Genomic DNA, 17883 nt, shown 5'->3' with positions numbered 1-17883 from the left:
CATCTCGCCTCAGATTGTCTTGATGAAAATTAAGTTTTTTCATTGCTTCTTGTATTTGTTTGGTCACTCTGTTCTCAAATGTTAGAATTTCAGGTGGGCACACGTAGGATGATGGTGTGAACTGGGATTTATTTTTGAGCCCTGTAATGTTTGGTACTTCTATTTCATTTACGCTGCTCCCATTCTTTTTATTTTGACTAGGGAGATATACTGCAAAATAGTGTTTTACCCTTACGTTCCTGAAAAATCTCTGCAGTTCCATTTCAACAGTAAATCCATCAACCTTTGTCACAGGTACAAAAGATAGCCCTTTGGCTAGAAGTTGTTGTTCTGCCCCTGTAGGGGTGACCATAGATAAATTAAAAATTAGAATTTTGTCTTCCTCTTCTGATTTTGATGCCATTGGCGCATTCTGACTCCTGGGCCAAATTGCTGCTGTCTCCATCTTGGACGGCTTCTTGGCCCCCCTTGGAAAAAAAACAATTTGTTGCCCTCTCAGAATCCCAGTGCTTGTGCTTGGTTGTACTGTATTGGGGTCCTCCGAGCTACTCGATGACCCCAAGGAGTTATAGAAAGTCACAACTCTGTCTGGTCTCCTATATTGAGGCCCGATCGTTGTCTCGGTATAGAAGCCTTCCCGTAAATATGGGTATGTTTTTTCTTCTTTATAAATTTAGATCTTTCTTTAACTTATTGATTTTACGGTCTAGGTTCAATTGTTTGAATTTATTTAATTCATCCTCAAGTTTCTCTAGTTGTTTTTTGCATCTTGAATAACATCACTTTCTACGAAGCCTTTTTCAAGGTGATCAATCTCTTCACTCTGTATTTTCGCCTCCTATTCAGCCGTTTCTATGATTAGGATAATGAGATCCCTAAAACACTTATTACATACCCCACTGAAGTTCTTTAGAAAACGTGGGTTATCAGTGAAAATCCTAGGTATAACTCTCACCTGGAGGCCTTCGGGTATTATCCCCCCCTTAAGATACTCCAACTTGAAACTACCATGGAGCTGAGTCCGTACTACTTTCTTCTTTTTTTTGTGTTAATTTATTCAATTTGTTCGTACCAGCTGGAATTAACTCATTTGGTTTTGGACCCTCAAACAAAGCTGGTGTGTCCCCTCATCCGAGAAGGAGAAAATATTAACCTTCTCCATTTAATATTAGACAGTTGTATTCTGATCTGCAGTTTATTCTGCTTTCCCTTTCAGTCATCGGGCTGTACAAATCAGAGGTAAATATAAGGGTACCTGTAAATATCATAGGTCCTCCAGGTAAGGTATATGAGAATTAAGTAATGGACCTAGATATAATTGAGGCTCGCGACAAAATTTCCACAATTACAAAACCATTCTTATAATAGAAAAATAAATGTAATATTGTCACATATAATTTTCAGGTTCTGGATTCAGAAAATATTTACATAACATAAATTCTTTGACATCTTATTTTCTTCTTTCACACTTTCATTGATATACAACGTAAACAATGTTTTCGGACTCTAGCCTCATTATTTTATTCAACACAATTCACCGGTGTGTATCTCTCTTTACTGATGATACCCATCCACACTCACCTCTAACCACAATGGTGTCAGGGGTAGTGTTGATGCCGGAAAATTAATCCTCCAGTTCTCTGTATTCCATCACATAAACCTGGAAATATACAACAACCCAAAACCAGTTTACCGGACTGCCAAATAGCAAACGTGAAGCGGGGAACGTGTATTATGGGTTTCGCGGTAACTTCCACACGCAAAAGGGCCTGTGTGAGTGGGTACGTGTATAACTGGGGTTCGCGTGAAGTTTCACACGCGATTGGCCTGGGTACGTGTATATCAGGGGTGCGCGGGAAGTTTTACACACGATTGGGCTGGGTACGTGTATTTCAGGGCTGCACGGGAAGTTTTACACGCGATCGGGCCCGGGGGAGCAGTGTACGTGTATTCCAGGGGTGCCCAGGAAGTTCTACACGCGTTTGGCCTGGGTATGTGTTTTTCAGGGGTGCACGTGTGTTTTCACACGCGACTGGCCTGGGTACGTGTATTTCAGGGGTGCGCGGGTGTTTTCACACGCGATTTGCCTGGGTATGTGTATTTCAGGGGTGCGCAGGAAGTCTTACACGCGATCGGGCCTGGGGGAGCGGTGTACGTGTATTTCAGCGGTGCGCGAGAAGTTTTACATGCGATTGGGCTGGGTACGTGTATTTCAGGGGTGCGCGGGAAGTTTTACACGCGATTGGGCTGGGTACGTGTGTTTCAGGGGTACGCGGGAAGTTTTACACGCGATCGGGCCTGGGGGAGCGGTGTACGTGTATTTCAGCGGTGCGCGAGAAGTTTTACATGCGATTGGGCTGGGTACGTGTATTTCAGGGGTGCGCGGGAAGTTTTACACGCGATTGGGCTGGGTACGTGTATTCCAGGGGTCCGCGGGAAGTTTTACACGCCATTGGGCTGGTTACGTGTATTTCAGGGGTGCGCGGGAAGTTTTACACGCGATCGGGCCTGGGGGAGCGGTGTACGTGTATTCCAGGGGTGCGCGAGAAGTCCTACACGCGATTGGCCTGGGTACGTGTATTTCAGGGGTGCCAGTGTGTTTTCACATGCGGCTGGCCTGGGTACGTGTATTTCAGGGTTGCGCTGGAAGTTTCACACGCGATCGGGCCTGGGGGAGTGGTGTACGTGTATAACTGGGGTTCGGGGGAAGTTTCACACGCGATTGGCCTGGGTACGTGTTTTTCAGGGGTGCGCGGGAAGTTTTACACGGGATTGGGCTGGGTACGTGTATTTCAGGGGTGCACGGGAAGTTTTACACGTGATTGGGCTGGGTGCGTGTATTTCAGGGGTGCGCGGGAAGTTTCACACGCGATTTCAGCAGGGTACGTGTATTTCGGGGGTGCCGGGGAGTCCTACATGTGATTTGGCAGTGTGGGTCCTCCCAGGTGTTCCCTGTACACCCTCCACGGCCCCTGCAGGCAGCCCACACCACAGGGGACTACCCTGCATCCCTGGTCATGTCCCGCAGGCAGCCCACCCAACATGGGCATGCCCCCCAGCAAAGGCACATATCTCCTTGCACTACTGATCACCAACTCATGTCCCCTTGAACCCCCACCCCCCAGCATTGCGGGGCACCTGCCAGCAGGCCCCCACTCATGTCCCCCTGCACCCCCACCCCCTAGCATTGCGGGGCACCTGCCAGCAGGCCCCCACTCATGTCCCACTCATGTCCCCCTGCACCCCCAACCCCCAGCATTGCGGGGCACCTGCCAGCAGGCCCCCACTCATGTCCCACTCATGTCCCCCTGCACCCCCACCCCCCAGCATTGCGGGGCACCTGCCAGGAGGCCCCCACTCATGTCCCACTCATGTCCCCCTGCACCCCTACCCCCCAGCATTGCGAGGCACCTGCCAGCAGGCCCTGCCACATGTCCCCCAGCCAACACGTCATCACAATCTAGATCCCTGGACCTTATGGGCAGCCTCCACATGCCAAACACCCACCCAAGAATTGCATCCACCCACTTAGAAATGCCAATTACATGATACAACCCCAATGGCAAGTATGTAAATGAACACATGTCCCTCACATACACACAATGAGTGTAAGTGAATGTCAAAACCCATATCATGATATGCATGAAACCAATGAGATGATAATACACATTGAAGTTTGATGAAAAAAATGTATTAAAAGCAACATAAATGGAATTAAAAATAAACAAACGACAATGGGAATTAAAAACCAAAAGCAGCATGTCCGTAAAATAATGAAAAACCACAAATCATAATCCAAAGGAAAGGTGTCCAAAGTCACAGTTCAAAGAAGTAAATCCAAGGGAAAAACAAAACCGAAAACCATTGCTCCATGGATAAATCCAAAAAAAAATACTAAAATCCAACAGTCAACTATACACAGATAAACAATCCAGGGTCCATGATCCCAACTGAAGAAATGAAACCTATCTAATAATACTACCTAATAAAAAAACTATATACAAAAATGTGGTCCATTGTCCAAAAGGTCCAAAATAAATAAAAAAGCAAAGGAAACCTAACACTAACTACATAACTATTTACAAGGGCAGCAGGCTAGTCCGACGGCTCACTGGTTGTTGTCATGGGCCAGGGCATCATCGAACTCCTGTTCAATGGCTTGGAGGCGGGCATGTTCCCTGGCCCCGAGGTCTCGCAGGGATAATGCAGTGTCCAGCTCCAACTCCCTGCGAATACCCTCGAGGCACTCAGCCCGCCTCAGAGCCCTCCGCATGGAGTTCTCCGCCCTGACCATTGTGAGCCGTTCCTCTTCTGCCTGCTGCCGCTCCGCACCTATCTGCTGGCCCAACCGCTCCCACACGGAAGACACTTCCCGTCCTGGGTCCTCCTGCCCTCCGGCCGATGCCTGCCCCTCTGATGTCGAAGGCCCCGAGCCATCATGGCTCCCACCTCGTTGCTGCTGCTGCTGTGCCTGTGCCCGTGCCCTGGCTCCTGCTGCCTGCACATCCTCCACCGGCCGGGGTGCAGTCGTTGATGTGGCCACCCCTGCTGGACGTCCGACTCCCGACTGTGGCAGGGATGTGTCCTCCACCAGCCTGGCCGCACCGTCAGAGGCAGCTCCACAGGGCACCCAGGTGACAAATGGGTGGAAAGATGGCACGGAGGACGATTGGCGCATAGGGTGTTCAGTTGAGGAGGAATCCGGCCTGGGTGACCTGTCCCAGTAGGCCGACGCGGTCAACGAGCCATTCGAGATGACGTGCAGTCTCCTCATGAAAAGACTGCAGGCCACCTCGCATGGCCTGTTGACGCAACGCCACACCAGTCAGGACAGGCTCAACCCGTACCTGGATAGCCACGTCCGCAGGCAGAGGAAGGCCAGTTGTTGTAAGCTCATCCCCTGCCTGAAATTGGGTCTGGATATAGGCATCCCTGCTGGTGCAAGATGATGCAATGACAGGATCATGGACAGGATTGCACACAGGCACCTCTGCGGCAGCCTGGGCTGCCTCCTGTCCCTGGTCCTGCACTGCACCACTAGCACCAGTGGAATCCCCACCTCCAGACCCCGTCTCTGTCGCTTGTACGGCCTCCTCCTCCACCAAACCCCCCACCAACCTGGATGACTCCGTGCCATCTTCCCCCGTTGGGCCCTGTGGGGTCCCAGCTGCCCCTTCTGCTGCCGAGGAGTCCAACTCCGACCTCTGCCTCTTGGACCTCCCCCCGGCAGCTGCGGCCTGGGACGCGGCACCAGACTCCTCACTCCCTGACGAGATGACAACATGGGAGGGGAGCCGGGCCTTGCGTCTCCGGCTGGCAGTGCGTTCCCTGCCGCTGTGCTCCACAGCACCTTCTCCGCCCTCTTCATCAGTTGACGCTGCAGACAGGGAGAAATAAAACAAAGGCATCAGGGCACTGTACAATGGACACATACACACATGACAGTTGTACATGAGTGGCATTGTCAAACCTCAGACATGGCATCACAATCGCCAAAACACATGTCATTTCAACTCGCACACATGAGCCATACCACAGCCATATCGCAACAGCCAGCACCATCCATACACATACAACAGCATGAGCAGGCAAAGGTGAGCCAGACATCACATGCAACACAGGGAGTGCACTACACATGCACACACACCACCACACTTGCATGCATGTGTACACCTCTGCCAACTGTTGCAGTGTTGAGATCGACATCCATGTCACATCTGCCAATCAGTCTTCCACATCCCGGTGTCACATGCACCCATGTTGCATCACTGTTGCCCCCTTGTCAAATACACACACATGCACATGTACACAGTGCAGATACATGCAGATGAAACCAACATCCATGTGTGACATCACGAACATGCCTACTTACATACACATTCATTCAAACATGTGTGCCCACACATCTGCATTTGGCATGCAAGCCTACACACACAAGCACCATCCATGTCTCACACATGAGAGCCCTCGCATGTGTTAGCCTCACGGCCCTGTACACCCCCCCCATACTTGGCCCCATAAAAACACATGTGCAACCTGCACACTACTGGCACAACACCACACGCACAGCTTACAATCAGGATGCATGTACACTTACCGCTCGACTCCAGACGGGTCTTCCTCTCTAGGACCTGGACGTGGAGCGCTGGGGATATGCGTTCCAGGACCCTCATCTGATCTTCTGACAAGTGGTCCCGGCGCCCCTTGGCATCTGCTGCCTTCAAGAGGCGCCGGGCCTTGTTGAGGGTCCTGGACCTGAAGTCCTCCCAGCGCTTCTTGACATGATGGAATAGTCGGACTGCCACCGCGTTGATGCAGTCACGATGTCCGTCCAGATCCGAGTTTGTCCTTCCTTGTCGGCGCGCAAACTTCCGAAGAGGGCATCATACTGCCCCAGGACTTGCTCCACCAGGACACCAACTTCGGTGGCAGTGAAGCTGGTGCCCCTCTGCATCTCTGGCCGGGGGTTGCCAGTGGTGCCAGATGTTGCAGTGCCCGACATGACAACCCCAGAGGCAGGAGTGGGTGGGCAACTGGGTCCTGGGGCTGGTCTGTGGAGCGATGGAATCCCAGTCGGAGTCTTCGGTTCCAGCAGGGGTGGTCACAGCAACAGCACCCCTGGCTGATGTGCAGGCAGCAAATGGCAGGGCACGTGGGCAGCAGGCAGTCAGGCAGCAGCAGATGGCAGGTGGGAGCGTGCTCGGGGCTTTGGGGGGCAGTAATTTGGCCTTCTGGGCAGGAGCATGGTCTTCCGTGTGCTTACACGTGGCCAGCTTGATACGGAGTGATTTGGTACGTGAAAATCCAGTACGTCTGCGTGTAATTCGAGAAAAGGGCCTCAGCGCATAAGCGCGTCAGCACACATATGCGAATTCATTGGCCCAAAGGCCCCCAGCGTGTAGGTGCGTCTATGACGTTACGCGCACGTGCGTTTTCCATGGCTCGTAGAAAAAATAAGCATGTCAGAGAGTCATAGCGTGTAATTGGTGGAAAGGGCCTCAGCGCGTATGCTCGTCTGTGACATGCGTGCACGGGCGTTTCCCTGTACATGGGTGCATTTTACACGTCCAATGACTGCACGTGAGAGTGTCAGCTCGTGTAATTGGAGGATAGGGCCTTAGCGTGTACACGCGGAAGTGACGCTGGACGTGTGGGCATGTTTAAAAGGTACGTGTAGAACGGCATTTCCTTGTACGGGCTTTTCGCGGAGAGCGAGTGGGTGAAATCTGTACTTCTTGTCAGTTCACACGCGATTTACTTCACGGCGTTCCAAGTTCGTACTCCCTGTTACCTCTGACAGCTTTTTCTCTTTTTGTCTTTTTCCTGGGCCTGTTTCCTCAAACAGCGTTCACTTCTTCTGTTGTCCTGTCTCCTCAGACAGCGTACAATTCTTCTTTTGGCGGGGGTGTTGCCAATGCGCACACGAGTGTCTTATTCACGCAATTTTTCCAGGCAGACGGTGAGTCGCGCACGTATTTAACATCTGTGCTTGCCCCTTGTGTCGCGTACCCCTTCAGAGGTCATTCTAGGCTGCGTGTGACACGCATACGTTCATTTTTGTGTTTCTGGGTGCCACAGCGTAGTGCAGGTTTGTTTTTCCACGCACGTGGTCTAGGAGGGGGTGCGTGCACATTATCTCCCTTTTTTGGGGTGCCTGTGCGTTGCGTGACCCGTCATCTTCCCCCAGGGGTCACATTCAGCCTTGCTAGAGCACTAGGGTACGAATTCCATCTAATACCCTACCCCTTTGACCCCCAATTGCCCAGGATAATAGTTTACTGCAACTCCCATACGCACAACAACATCAGTGCCATGGTTGGGAGGCAAGCACGTGGTAAGGGTGGCAAAGGTGGCCGAGCCTCAAGAGGTGGGCGTGGTGGATACAGTAGGGGACGTTGCCGGGACTTGCAGGGTGCCCCACCAGTCAGGGACACCCATGCCCCCCCCTGGTTGAGGGTAACGTGGCTGACACCATCCCTGCTCAGCCCTTGTTGGACCAGCCCATTGTGGCACCAGACCTGGCACAGGGTGACTCCATGCCTGACTTCCAGGTCAGCAGGTCTAAGCCACGTGTGGCGGTGCACATTGGTGTCACCAGGCCACGTGGATCAGGGGCAGCTATGTCATCTGCTGCCCCGAGTAGGCAGGGTGGGGAGGCTGCAGGGGCAGCTGCGGCTCCATCCACACCAGCTCTGAGTCTCCCAGCCAGAACAGTGTCGGTCCCAGTCCATCCTGCTGACGTTCCCCGTGACTACATCACACTTCAGCTAATGCCTGCACCAAGTCCCATGGTGAGTGTTCATTCCCACACTCCTAGTCCACAGTCCACCGGGGCTCCTGCCCTTAGTGTCCAGAGCAGTGTAGGACACTCAGGATCCCCACCACCTTCCAAGCGGAAGAGGAAGAGTGCTCGTCCAGTACAGGCTGATGCCCCAGACACGGCTACACAGTCTGGCACGCCAAGGAAGCCCAGCTTCAATCAGGCCGAACTTGATATACTTGTGGAGTATGTGTCCGCACATGACAGCGAAATGGTGATTACTGCAGGATGCAAGACCACACCTGCACAACGTCTGGCACACTGGCAGACCATCGCGGACATCATAAGTGCCCTTGGATTCGTGAGGCGCACAGCTAATGATTGCTACAAGCGCTGGAATGACCTGAACCGCAGGGCAAAGGAAAAGCTGGCCTCAATTCATGCCGCTACTCTAGTGACTGGAGGTGGGTCTCCAGCAGAGGACATTGAACTCACTCCACATGAGTATGTTGCTGGACCTACGTCACGGAGGGACAGATCCAAGGCATGGTAGACCTGCCAGATTACGAGGCATTGTCCGGTAAGTGCACATGCATGTGTGTATCATCCATGTGCATGGTGTGTGTGTGAGGGCTTCTGATTGAGTGCCAGGTGAGGGTGTGTGTGCCTGAGTGGTTTGGGTCACCCATGTGCTTCATCCAATACATTCTGCGAACCAGGATTTGGGTATTGCAGTATCCCTTCTGGCAACAGTAGACATTTAGCCCAACCTCACGCCAGTTGCCCTTGAAGTGTCATCTTGCCACAACATTGTTGCGTATTATTCTGTGTTCATTCAGGCTGATTGTTTGCATTCCACCACTTTCACTAGGCATTTCTCAGTCCTATTGTCACATGTGTGACATGGCTATGGTACATGCCATCTGTGTGATGTCATGTGTCATGTATGTGTATTGGACATGCCAATCACAGGCCAATGTGTGATGGCACTGCTAGCCAGCATGCAGCAAATGTGTTGGTCTTCCATCTTGGTGTCATCAATGTGCGCCATTTGCCTCCCCCTCATACGCAGTGATGGTGCATGCATGGGAGGGTTATAGTCATGTGGGACATGTGTCAATGAAGTACTGGTTCTGTTGCTTCTCAGCCCTAATTGTGTGCCATGGTGCTAATGCCTGTTCCCATTTCTTTTCTTTTATGTCTTTGCAGGGGATGACGCACTTGATACTGCTGGGGTTGTGGAGATGGTGCAGACCCAGGAGGGGTCTCAGGCCCGACCGGGCACCAGTGAGGGACGTGGTGTGGTGGTGGGTGAGAACCCACACTTGCTGCAGACCATTCTCTCAAGGGGTGTCTCTGGGTGCACCTCCCCCGAGCTCTATTCAGGTGTCGATTCGGATGATGAGACCTATGTTCCGTCGCAGGTAAGTGTTTCTGGGAGGGATTCTGTACTGTCCAACCCACCTGCACCAGGGCTAGAACCCTCAATGGGGAAGTCAGTGTTGGTAGGTCTGCCTTTGGTGGTTACGGATGCAGGGTCACACTCCGCAACATCTAATCCTGTTCCTGGGCCCGCAGATCAGAGGGGGAATGCAGTCCTGCAGCCTCAGGCAGTGCCGGCACAGCAAGGCGCAGTTCGCCTTGCCCCAGACAGGTGTGGTGGCCGCCGACGCGGTGGCCGTACGCCACCTGGCAATACCACATGGGAGCAATCCATATACGGTATGGCAAACCAACAGGCAGTATCATCTGAGATGATGGCTCAGGCCATGGATAGGGTGGCCACTTCCATTGTCCCCCAAGAAAGGCTGATTGAACAACTACAGCAGGCAACAGACTCCATTTGCCAGTCACACAGGGAGGACATGTTGGCGTCCAACAGGGACAGACGGGCGGCACTGGAGACTCTGCGGGAAGCCATTTCTATTGGGTCCCAGGGCCAAAGAGAAGCCCTGAGGGTGGAACTCCGTCAGCTCAGGGTGACTCTTGTTGAGCTTGAGGCTTCAACTGACACGAGGACAGAACAGCAGCTGGAGCGGCTCACACGTACGCTCTCAGCTGAGATGCAGGCAACTCGACCTCCGCACGATTATCCTCCAGAACCAGACCTTCCACATCTGCATGCTTGCTGCCATGGAGGACCAGACTAGGGCTTTGCGTGGGCTGCCTCCCATAGTACCACCACCTCCTGATGCAGCTGCAGAGGGTGAGGAGAGCAACAGCAGCGATTCTCTCACAATAGGGTAGCCGTGCAGGCCATGAGCCCATGGAGGTGTTTTTTTTTCCCAGAATCCACACAGGTGGGTTTTGGTGTGCACCCTGTCCTCGGACCTCCTGGTTGGCCGCCCCCACCCCCCCTGGCCCATACATGGCCATTTTTGATTTTTGATTTTTGATTTTTTTTACATTGTGTTGCCTTGTGTGGCTCCCGTGGGCATACGCTGTATTGTGGCTGGGAACATGCAGGCTTGTCCTGAATTTGGGTTAGATGCTTGGGTTTGTGTGACACACACCCCTCCTGCTTCCCGTTTCCATGGGCTTGCAAAGGGTGTGCCCAAGTGACATTGACTTACACAGTGACGTTGGACTCCCATTTGATGTGTGGGCAGTCTGTAGTCAATACTGTGTATACATTCCTAGTGCATATTGTTGTTGTATTTTACACTGCATGGTTTATTGATATGTGCCTCTGCATCCATCTCATCCTCCTAATTTGCAGGTCCATTCCTCATGTCTTCACAAGGCGGTCTACTTTGGAAATGGAGTCCATGTTGTAAGCAGTGCACCTACACTTTTGCGTGGCGCTAACACTGTACAGTTTGAAGTGGTCGAAGTGCTGGCATTATCAGGTAGTGAGACTACCAATTTTTTAAATCCGTACTGTCATGTTAATGGTAGGTTTGAGGTTGTGTAGGTGATTTGTATTATTGCTAAATATTTGGTAATGTGTGTTGTTGGTCCTGCATTACTGTGAGCATTTCATGTGTGGCCAGTTTCCATTAGGGACACTGTACTTTGTGACACTTGTGTCATGTTGTGGGGATTACTTTGTTTGCTCTCAAATAGCATGACATGCCATCGTGTGTTGTGTGGCGGTGCCGGGGAGGGGTTGGGTGACATGGCACTGTTCTCATGTTGTATTTTGCAAGTGGGTATTCATTTTTGCTGCATAGAAGTGTGTCTTTTGATGACACTGCATTGGTGGTGTTTGTGTAGGTAGGGATGCACACATTGTGATACTTCCAGGTGAACAATCTCAGGCTGCTATGGTTCTGACAGTTGACTGTCCCTTCATTCATCATAATTGTTGGATTGAGTCATCATTGATTGTCAGATGGTATGTGCCAGGGCTGTGTGCACTCCACAGGGGTGTGATTTCTATGTGAAGTAATTAGCCACCAGCTGCGTACGGGCTGCCTCACGCCGTGCCCTTTCCCCTCCCATGCGCAGCGGGCGTGCATGTGGTTGTGGATGTGGGGGCACCACCATGTCCACAGCCAGGCCCCGGCGTGTTGCAACATTGTGCAGGACACATGCTGCCACTATGATCCTGCACACTACTGGGGGAGCGTATAACAGCTGCCCGCCAGAACGGTTAAGGGAGCGAAAGCGTGACTTGAGCACTCCGAATGTGCGCTCCACTATGCCTCGGGTTGCAATATGGGCTGTGTTGTATCTTACCTCGGGAGGCGTGATGGAGTTCCAAATTGGCGTCATCATGTGGGTGCTCAGAGGGTAGGCACTGTCCCCTGGGGAGGTGGTGATGGGTATCATTAGTGGGGTAGTGACATTACTATGCATCTGACATGCATGCGTGTGCTGTGGCATTTATACTCACCAAGCAGCCATGCATCGCCATTCCGCCCAGCTTCCATGTCCCGGTTTAGGGTTGACTTCCTGTAAATGAAGCTGTCGTGGGTGGACCCTGGATAGTTGGCATAAACTGAGGTGATGATTCCCTTGGCATCACATACTATCTGGACGTTGATGGAATGCCAGTGCTTGCGGTTTCTATAGCTGTGCTCAGATGCCCTGGGGGGACGTTGAGCCACATGGGTGCAATCAATGGCACCTAGCACTTTGGGGAATTGTGCCACCCCGTAGAAATCCTGGATGACAGCCTGCCTTTCTGCAGGTGTTCTGGGCAGGTATATGTGCCTGCGGACTGATGGCCGTGCAGTGATGATGGCCAACACCTGGTGTAGGCACCGTGACTGCGTGGCCTGTGACCCCACCCACTATGGCACTTGTCCGCTGAAATGATCCGGTAGCCAAGAAGTGCAGTACATTGAGGACCTTCTCCAGGGGGCTGAGTGCTTGGGAGCACAGGGTGGGTGATGTGAGGTCATCCTCCCATTCACTGACCAGTTCGAGTATTATGTGAGGTGGAAACCTGTACCTCCCATACACCTGGTCATCAGGCATACCAAAAAGGCTGGTTCTGGGTGTAAAGATTCTGGCCCTGACTATCCTCCTCCTCCTCCTGCGGTATCCCACGGCCACTGCTGCTCGGAACGGTATATTCATCCTGGCGTCTGAGCTTGTTTGTTGTTTGCGCACACTTTTATGCTGCGCGGGTCGATGTACGCCTGCTTCCTGCGAGTCGACGTGCGCCTGCTTCATGCTGGCGTACGTGTTTCCGGATTGGACCGTCTTTTTTGGCGCGTTGTAGGCGACCGTGTAAATCTTCCCGCCAACCCCAGGAATACACGTAACATGCTCTCCCAGGCCCAGTCGCGTGTAAATCTTCCCGCCCACCCCAGGAATACAAGTACCCCACTCTCCCAGGCCCAGTCGCGTGTGGAAGTTCACGCGAACCTCGTAATACACGTACCCTGCTGATATCGCATGTGGAAGTTCACGCGAACCCTGAAATACACGTACCCTGCTGATATCGCATGTGGAAGTTCACGCGAACCCTGAAATACACGTACCCTGCTGTAATCGCGTGTAAAACTACCCGCGCACCCCTGAAATACACGTATCCAGGCCAATCGCACTGCTGGGGGGTGGGGGTGCTGGGAGACATGAGTGGGGGCCTGGTGGAGCGTGCCCCTGGATGGTGCAGGGTGGGGGTGCAGGGGGACCTGAGTGGGGGCCTGGTGGAGGGTGCCCCTGGATGCTGGGGGGTGGGGGTGCTGGGAGACATGAGTGGGGGCCTGGTGGAGGGTGACCCTGACTGCTGGGGGGGTGGGGGTGCAGGGGGAAATGAGTGGGGGCCTGGTGGAGGGTGCCCCTGACTGCTGGGGGAGTGGGGGTGCAGGGAGACATGAGTGGGGACCTGGTGGAGGGTGCCCCTGGATGCTGGGGGGTGGGGGTGCTGGGAGACATGAGTGGGGGCCTGGTGGAGGGTGACCCTGACTGCTGGGGGGTGGGGGTGCAGGGGGACATGAGTGCGGGCCTGGTGGAGGGTGCCCCTGACTGCTGGGGGGTGGGGGTGCAGGGAGACATGAGTTGGACATGAGTGGGGGCCTGGTGGAGGGTGCCTCTGACTGCTGGGGGTGGGGGCGCAGGGAGACATGAGTTGGACATGAGTGGGGGCCTGGTGGAGGGTGCCCCTGGATGCTGGGGGGAGGGTGTGCAGGGGGACATGAGTGGGGGCCTGGTGGAGGGTGCCCCTGGATGCTGGGGGGTGGGCGTGCAGGGAGACATGAGTGGGGGCCTGGTGGAGGGTGCCCCTGGATGCTGGGGGGTGGGGGTGCAGGGGGACATGAGTTGGACATGCTTAGGGGCCTGGTGGAGGGTGCCCCTGGATGCTGGGGGGTGGGGGTGCTGGGAGACATGAGTGGGGGCCTGGTGGAGGGTGCCCCTGGATGCTGGGGGTGGGGGTGCTGGGAGACATGAGTTGGGGCCTGGTGGAGGGTGACCCTGACTGCTGGGGGGTGGGGGTGCAGGTGGACATGAGTTGGACATGTGTGGGGGCCTGCTGGCAGGTGCCCCTGGATGCTGGGGGGTGGGGGTGCAGGGGGACATGAGTGGGGGCCTGGTGGAGTGTGCCCCTGACTGCTGGGGGGTGGGGGTGCAGGGAGACATGAGTTGGACATGAGTGGGGGCTTGGTGGAGGGTGCCCCTGGATGCTGGGGGGTGGGGGTGCAGGGGGACATGAGTGGGGGCCTGATGGAGGGTGCCCCTGGATGGTGGGGGGTGGTGGTGCAGGGGGACATGAGTGGGGGCCTGGTGGAGGGTGCCCCTGGATGCTGGGGGGTGGGGGTGCAGGGGGACATGAGTTGGACATGAGTGGGGGCCTAATGGAGGGTGCCCATGGATGCTGGAGGGTGGGGGTGCTGGGAGACATGAGTGGGGCCCTGGTGGAGGGTGCCCCTAACTGCTGGGGGGTGGGGGTGCAGGGAGACATGAGTTGGACATGAGTGGGGGCCTGGTGGAGGGTGCCCCTGACTGCTGGGGGGTGGAGGTTCAGGGAGACATGAGTTGGACATGAGTGGGGGGCTGGTGGAGGGTGCCCCTGACTGCTGGGGGGTGGGGGTGCAGGGAGACATGAGTTGGACATGAGTGGGGGCCTGGTGGAGGGTGCCCCTGACTGCTGGGGGTGGGGGTGCAGGGAGACATGAGTTGGACATGAGTGGGTGCCTGGTGGAGGGTGCCCCTGGATGCTGGGGTGTGGGGGTGCAGGGGGACATGAGTGGGCCCTGGCGGAGGGTGCCCCTTGGTGCTGGGGGGTCAGGTGCTGGGAGACATGAGTGGGGGGGCTGGTGGAGGGTGCCCCTGGATGCTGGGGGGTGAGGGTGCAGGGGGACATGAGTTGGACATGAGTGGGGGCCTGGTGGAGGGTGCCCCTGGATGCTGGGGGGTGGGGGTGCAGGGGGACATGAGTGGGGGCCTGGTGGAGGGTGACCCTGGATGCTGGGGGGTGGGGGTGCTGGGAGACATGAGTGGGGGCCTGGTGGAGGGTGCCCCTGGATGCTGGGGGGTGGGGGTGCTGGGAGACATGAGTGGGGGCCTGGTGGAGGGTGCCCCTGACTGCAAGGGGGTGAGGGTGCTGGGAGACATGCGTTGGAGGGCAGTAGTGCAAGGTGACATGTGGGTTGGCTGGGGGGCATGGCCATGGTGGATGGGCTGCCTGCGGGACATGTGCAGGGGTGCAGGGTAGTCCCCTGTGGTGTGGGCTGCCTGCAGGGGCCGTGGAGGGTGTAGAGGGAACACCTGGGAGGACTCACAAGGACAATTCACGTGTAGTACTCCCCGGCACCTCCGAAATACACGTAGGCTGCTGGATTCGCGTGTGGAACTTCCCGCGCACCCGAAGTGCACGTACCCTGCTGAAATCGCGTGTGGCACTTCACGCGCACCCCAAAATACACATACCCTGCAAATTTGCGTGTGAAACTTCCCGCGCACCCTGGAATACACGTACCCTGCTGAAATTGCATGTGAAACTTCACGGGCACCCCGGGATACACGTACCAAGGAAAATCGCGTGTGGAACTTCCCGCGCACCGCGAAATACACGCACATGCTATTTTTCACACAGCGGGTGTCCGTGTTAGTCGCTTACCCCTTTGCACCTCATTTGTCCTAGAGGGCCACAGTATGGATCATTTATCATAGCTGTATATAGGTGCTTTTTGTTAGCGCACATTTTGGCGCACATTTATTTCAGGCGCAGGGACGCTACCGCCTGCTTTCTTGTGGTGGACTTGTTTGGCCCTGTGCGCGTCTTTGCCCGTACGCTGGTTTGCCCTATTTGATTCCATGAATACGAGTTGTAGGCGAGCGTGTGGGCGTTCCGCGCACTTGCCTCCTGTACTTCCCCCGTGACGCCCATATTTTCACGCGTTGTTCCCCATTCCGAGTGTTACGCCCCGTGTTCCGCCTACTTTTGTTATGTGCGCCGTGCTATGTGCGATTTCGCTGTGGCCGTGGCGCACGCCGTTGGATGACCTGTGCGCCGGCGTGCGCCGCGCACTTTTTCAGCGCACATCCAATAATTTTCTCGCGCACGGACTTCCATGAATCGATGTGCGCTGGTTTCCCTGCGATTTTCGCACTTGCACTGGGATTCGCACGTTTTGGCACCTCTGCGCCGTAATTTTCGGCGCACATTAATTCCATGAATCGGCCAGAGAGTCTAATAGGTTGTTTTATTTATTTGTAGAGATTCATCACAGAAGACATCTATTTTCCTGTTATGTTGGGAACCCTGAAGAGTGGTTCCCAGATCCTGAAGAAGTCGGATAAATAGCGGACCTAATGGGGTCCAAGATTGACCGAAAAATATATGTAGATCCAAGAGAGAGGAATTATAACTACTCTGTGAACATCTAAATGTGTATTAAGATACAGAAGAAATAACACTGATACAGGCACGATTATTTTATGTTTGTGTGTGACGACTTAGGAAAAAGCATTGTTTATGTTGTATATGAATGAAAGTGTGAAAGAAGAGAATATGATGTCAAAGAATTTATGTTATGTAAATATTTTCTGATTCCAGAACCTGAAAATTATATGTCCACTTATTTTGCACTGTATCCTGGGCAGTATGTTTCTTTTCTTCCTTGCATCAGTATCAATGCCTTTCTGAGCTCCGTTTATCCTGCTTGCAGTCACGATAATGACATTATTCTGTATAGTGCGTTGGGTAATAATAAGCAGCGCTCAGATACCAGAGGGTTTGTAGCGCTATATAAATGCAAATTATTATTATTATTTTATTATTAAGCGAGGGAGTAAAAACTCATTTCTAAGTGCTTTGCTTTGCCTGCTGAAGGACTAGAGCAATCCCTATTGGTTTATGCTGTAAAATGGTTAGACTGGTCATAACATAACAGGTGGATTTGTAAAGCGGACATTCATCTACGAAGGGGCATCTTGGCGCTAATAACAGATGTTTGTTGTTACCCAACTTAATGGTACTCGTTTTATTGGCCTTGGAAGGATGAAGGGCTGAGTGGACCTGCCGGGATTCGCCTGACCTGCCTTGTCAGAGAAAGCCGGAGCTTTGGTGTTATGTCAGCCATATTAATGTCTCGGGTATTTCCTGGAACGGACACCGCCTTTATGTACTTTACATTTTGCACCATCATATGGCAGTGAGCTCTCTTTCTGACTTGTCTCAGCAATACTTATTTATATGACCCAGATTTGCCTCTGCTTACAGGCTCAATAATGATATCTTCCACCCGATTTCAGGAGAGTGGGAGCTGAATACTGAGTGCCTTACACTGACCAGTTTTCCACTTTAGCGCTGTACTATGTGGTGAATCCTGCAGAGTCATCCCTAAACCCAGCCTAAAGTCTCCTCCCATGTGGCCAGAGGAAGGCAGCCGCTACCTGATCCTAACCCTGGGGTGGTATCATGAGGGAGGATCACATGGGAGGCGATGGCTGTCAGGGAGAAGTGGTGATTCTGCTAGGAGAGACATAGTATTCATCCCCTTCTGAGGATGGGATTCCCCTAACACCTAAATATATAATGGCATGATGTCATTGTGCGGTTCCCTATCCCAGAATTATCCAGAGTACCTAACATGAAAGCCTTTTTAATAAGCATGAAAATGGTACACTAGGTCATCAGGAAGTTAATATTACAACTTCTAGATGTCATGATTCTGCTATATATCAAGGTCTTAAATCCAAAGGAGAAACATCAACTTTTTAATAAG

Source organism: Ambystoma mexicanum, chromosome 7q, assembly GCF_040938575.1.
Source record: "Ambystoma mexicanum isolate Mex_15411 chromosome 7q, UKY_AmexF1_1, whole genome shotgun sequence".
Lineage (NCBI taxonomy): Eukaryota > Metazoa > Chordata > Amphibia > Caudata > Ambystomatidae > Ambystoma > Ambystoma mexicanum.
The sequence above is the reverse complement of the archived record's forward strand: the minus strand, read 5'-3'. Positions refer to the sequence as shown.